The 5,717-nt window shown below is 32.4% G+C and overlaps 1 non-coding gene across 1 annotated transcript; it reads left to right on the top strand.

Moving 5' to 3' along the window:
* The first annotated feature begins 2,946 nt into the window (after positions 1 to 2,946).
* On the top strand, positions 2,947 to 3,054 carry LOC141411147 (U6 spliceosomal RNA). Its single transcript, XR_012435988.1, has one exon. It is a non-coding gene; the product is annotated as a U6 spliceosomal RNA (small nuclear RNA).
* Positions 3,055 to 5,717: the final 2,663 nt, after the last annotated feature.

Here is a 5,717-nt window from a genome sequence, read left to right as displayed (position 1 = left end):
CCAGAGTAAGAAACTCTACATAAATCAACTTAGAAGAATTCTTGATAAAACTGGTCTTCGCAGGCCTGGTCATAACTGCTAAGTTTGAAGCCTAGTTTAAAAAAGACTCAGAGTAGACCAACTAATATTTACTCAATAAAAGAGACTGTACTGGACTATATATTCATTGATTTCATGTTTTGAAAGAATTCTGTTTACCTGTGATGCTCATTCTTTTATCATAAAAAATTAAATGAATAACTACTATATTCTAGGCAATGAGGAACACAATGACAGAAAAGTCAAGTGTGTTCTAGTGGAAGACACACTCAAAAAAGAAGTAAAAATAGATAAATACATTCAAATAATGATAAGCTTATGAAGAAAATGTAATAGGACAATGTTATAAGGACTGAACATTAAAAAGAATTTGGAGATTATTATCTGGGATAGATTTTTTGACAAGAAATATTTGAATTGTAACTCGACAACTGAGGAGAAGTCAGACACAAAGAATGGAAGGTACAGCATCCTAAAGGGTGTGGGGTAGCTGGCAAGGATTCCCAAGGCAGGAACAGATCTGACAGTATCCCCAAAACGAACTCCTGATTTTTCCTTCCTTAATACTGGTTAGTTCTGCATGAACAACAACCTGATCTCCAAAAGCGTAGGTTAGGCAGCCCCCCTCAGAATTTCGATTAGAAGTCCTGCTCAATACCTCACAGTGGTCTCACTCCAGCTTAAGTTCACTGCCTGTATTGTAGTCTACATGCTCTTCTCTTCTCCCATGCTCTGCTCCTCACCAACCTCTCTCCTCTAAGCTACTTCCATTCTTGTTTTTCATTAAGCAACAGCCACAATGGATTGTTTGCTGTTATTTGGAAACAGCAAGCTTGCTTCAACCAGGGCCTATGCTTACTTCTGTTAATGCTCCCTCAAATACTTTCATGCATCTTTCACTTAATTTCAGCCCTCTGCTTAAATATCACCCCCTACAAAGAGGCCTTTGCAAACTATACTTAATCTTACTCTCAACTGCCTGCCTTGTTTACTCTTCTCTATTGATCTTACTATCTTCCAGTATTTTATATACTTACGTATTTTGTTTCACTCATATAATTGCCTCCTAGAAGGAAAGTTCCAGAACAGGGATTTGCTGGTTTCATTCAAACTGGTACTCCCTACCCCCAAAGGGCTGAAAAGACAAAAAAATATTTAACAAACTTTTTGACTGAATTATCTGACTGAGTTACATACTATTGTAATATTCATTTAACTGATAAGAAAAGTGCAGTTATCTGAGTTGATACAGTTTGTCTAAAGCTGCTCAGCTAATAAGAAGCAAACCTGCTTATGTCATTCCAAGTATGATTTTGACTTACATAGGAGCAATAAAATTTAATAATTTCTATGTTTTAAGCTAAATTTAAAAAAAATCCTTAGGTAAGTAAAGAATAAACATCAGCTCAGAAAATGTTAGAAAACCAGAAGTACCACTTCCTGTGAATGCATCATGTTTGATAGGGAATAGTGGAATTGCAAGATGATCCAGAAAAGTGTTCCCATATTCAAAGCCTGAAGAAATCAGATACAAGAATTTAGAAATATCACAAATGTTGCAAAATCAAGAGCTAACAAGTGTTGACTAAGAGAGGTCTAATTTGTTTGTAATGGTTTTAAGAGATGAACTTTTATATATTCCTTCTTCTTTATCTGACTTATGCTGGAAAGTAAAAGATTGATATTCATACACTGTGTAATTCATACAAACAAATCTGATTCAAACCAGAATTTCTCAGATAAAGAGTAAGATTTCATTCCTCATACCCTTATCAAAGGACTCCCATATTTATATCTTGTAAAAGCTTCAATGTGCTTTGCATTTTTATGTTTTGGAAGTTGCATACTTCTTGCTAATGGTAGAAATTAAGACTAAAAGCACCTACAAATAAACCATCATACTTGAAAGCAAGACAAATGTAGACAGATCATAAAATAATTATTTTTAAAGCTTTTGGATGAATATGTAAAATTAGAGATAAAAGAGCAGGTAGAATGATTACTTGATAAATTGGAGTATTGTGTTTTGAAAGGAAGGCAAATACTAAGCAATGAAGACAATTGTGAGAATACATAATTATGCCCTTTCATGAAAGAAAAAAAAATTCACATACGGATAGTCTGAGACTGTCTTTAGCATAAAAGACAAGGTTGCAATTAGAGCGATGTACAGCACAAGTACCAAATTATGTTTATTAGTGGATAAAAGATTCAAATGGAAGTAAGATTCAAATGTAGTTAAAAATGAAAATTACATGAACAGGTTTCGAAGGAACATAATAGAACATTTTTGCTATGATGATATGTTTTCTTTTTAAATGGCCTTAAATTGAAAAAGTTGTAGAAGTGGCTACCTTTAATAACTCATTTAGTCACTACTGGTCAGGATCTTAAAGAATTACTGGAACTTGAAATACAAGTATGACTTTTAGATAATATTATGGTAGAAGTTACTTCAATAAAATGTAAACTGAAGTATTTAAAGAAAAGAACCAACTAAAGGAAGAAACTTATCAGTCTTTACATTGAAATATTTATATATGGATATTACAAGCTAATATAGAACACCAGGCAGACTTCTGGCAGTCAATATAGTTTTTATGCTATTTTCCCTAGTGGTGTGTACTTATTGAATTCAAATTTACAATATTAATAATTGAAGGAAAAGATAGCTAAATACTTGATTCATATAAGTTCATGTGGAAACACTAGCATACATATATTCTTGGGTATATAGGTATACAATCACATGGTGAAGAAATAAGATTACAATGTCTTTTTGGTGACTTCATCAGTAACAGTATTTAATGCTTTAACATTAGCATGCTTTTATAAGACATAATGTACAACTACATAAGAAATATGAAACCGGATGTCCAATGGTTCCATAGTAAGTTCTTTTTTAAAAGAATCAATGTATGTACTCTGTATACTAAAATTGAAACAATACAGAGAAGATTAGCATGACTCCTGTGCAAGGATAACACATAAATTTGTGAAATGTTCCATTAAAAAAAAGGCTAATCAAGTTAGAGATCAACTTCTAGGAGGAGAAAAGCAACATTCCCTTTACAGCTCACAATCATCTGAAACAAAAGAGAAGAAAAAAACATGAAACATGAAATTTCCTCAGGATTGGCTGGAGTTGTCATCATCATTTTCCTAAGACGTGAGAGTGTGAAACAATTTATGAACAGAGCCTGGGTGAATTGCAGTAAAATAGTGTAATAATCTGAAAATATTTAATAAAACCAAAACTTAGTTTGGTTTTTGAAAATTATTTTCCTAAACTGCCAAAACAAAGTACCAAATTCTGGCTAGCTTAAAATAACAGAAATTTATTGTATCTTAGTTCTGGAAACTAAAAGTTTGAAATCCAGGTATTGGCTACCTGTGTCATTTCAGAATTCCACAGGAAAGAATAGTTCTTTTTCTCTTTTTACCTTCTGTTTTTGGCTTTATATCTTGGTGTTCCTTGGCTTGAGGCTTCATGATTCCATCTCTTCTTCCTTCTCACATGATATTACCCCTGTGTGTGTCTGTTTTTGTATCCAAATTTCCAATTTTCATAAGTATATCCATAATATTGGATTAAGAAACCATTTTTATTACCTCATTTAACCTGATTACATCTATAAAGACTCTATTTCCATATCCAGTCACATTCTGAAGTACTGAAGGTTGGGATAGCAACATACCTTGGAAGCAGGGTTAGACATAATGCACCTCATAAGTGTTATTTGTGATGTATTAAATCAGAAAAATACTCAATGGATAAGGTTTTAAAACCTGGGGAAGCAGAGTACATAGAGATGCAGAACTAAACGCCAATTTAGATATTATTATTGCATCCTTACCCGTAGTGCTTTGCATGCTCTAGCACATAACCCTGCCCCTAAAAATTACCTCGTTTGTCAATAACACCTCCAACTCCCAAAGTTGTGAGAATTAACAGAATGCAGTCCTTAGAGTCCAATCTCAAAATACATCCTATAATTCAAGGTTGCAAGAGCAGTCTTCAGTGATGTAGCAAAGTCAGCTGGTATACATATGGGTGAAACCTAAGGCAGATTTTCTAATCATGGAACCAAATTAACCTTCTATTTTACTCATTGAAAAACTCTCCAGATGCACATAATTAGGGTTCTTTATCCATTTCAAAATATGGGTTCTGGTGTTTGAATAGTTTTGTAGAAATCTTCAAATTAAAATTACTTCAGATAAACTGAAACATATTTAAGTCCTTCAAAAAGATACCAAAGAACCATATACATTTTCATAAAGTTTTTAGTAGAATAAGAAATTTAAAAACAAAGATTATCAGTCTAAAATAATAATTTTTCAGTATTTTAATAAAACAATGTCATTCTGCTATAATTATTTCTAATTAATTCATATAAAAATGAAATTCCAACATTAGATAAAAATATTAAATTATGCTTAACAGGGTAAAGAATACTTTATGAAAGATTTTATAATATGTAATCTCTTTATCTGATCTGTAATAAGAAATATAACACAATTCTGAATCCAAAAATGATAATATATACCTGTACAGCAGAATACTTGCAAACATGTTGGAATTTTCTTCTTTTTTGTTTTTGTTTTGTATTAATAGGCTTTATATTTTTAGAAGAATTTCATATATAAATATGACCATAATATATAACATATATACATAATTACAAAGAAAATACAGAGTTCCCAACTGTTCTATTTCTAGTTCCCTATAAAGTTATTATCTTAGTATGACACATACTAATCTTTTTATGTTCTAGGATTCTATCATGAATACTGCATTTCATTTAGTTATCATGTCTCCTTTGTCATCAGACTGACTTAGGTAGCTCTAGACTGTAACAGTTTTTCAGATTTTTTTTTGTGTGTGTTGCTCACTTAATAGTTTGAAATGCACTTACTTATTTTATAGAATGTACCACAATTGTGGTTTATTTAATGTTTTTCTCATGATTATGTTAAGTTTATGGGATTTGGGGGAAAGGTAAATAAAAGATGTGGTAAAATGCTCATCTCATCTAGCAAAAGTACACAGTATCAACACAACTTCTCCAGATCAGTGTTAACCTTCATCACTTGGCTAAGTCAGGATTTGTCAGGTATTCATGTTCTTTTTCCCCTTTTCCATATTGTACAGTGGGAAGTTACTATGTGCTGCCCATACTTAAAGAATTGGGAACTTCTCACTTACGTGATTATTATTCTGCCTGAATAACTTGTAACCTTTCTTGAAGAAGAGCTGAGCTCTGGTGGATAGCGCCTATAATCCTTTCTATACAGGAGGGAGAGATCAGGAGGATCAGAGTTTGAAGCCAGCCCAGGCAAATAGTTCACGAAACCGTTTTTCAAAAACACATATCACATAAAGGACTGGTGGAGTGGCCCAAGGTGTAGGCCCTGAGTTCAAGCCTCAGTAGCACAAAAAAAAAAAAAAGAAGGAAAAAGAGTCCTACTTGAACTTCTTATATATGTGATCTGCTCTCATTAATTTGGAAAACATTATCTGCCAGTATTATGGCAAATATCTACTTTATTCTACTTACTGATATTCCACATGTGAACATGTTATCTATTTTGACAGTATTCCACATATCTTAAATGTTTCAATCTGCTTTCTTTCCTTGGAATTTTATTTTGAAGATAATTCTACTCACCTCTAC

This window comes from Castor canadensis, chromosome 9 (genome assembly GCF_047511655.1).
Source record: "Castor canadensis chromosome 9, mCasCan1.hap1v2, whole genome shotgun sequence".
NCBI lineage: Eukaryota > Metazoa > Chordata > Mammalia > Rodentia > Castoridae > Castor > Castor canadensis.
Note: the sequence above shows the minus strand (reverse complement) of the source record. Positions and strands in the feature narration are given on the sequence as shown.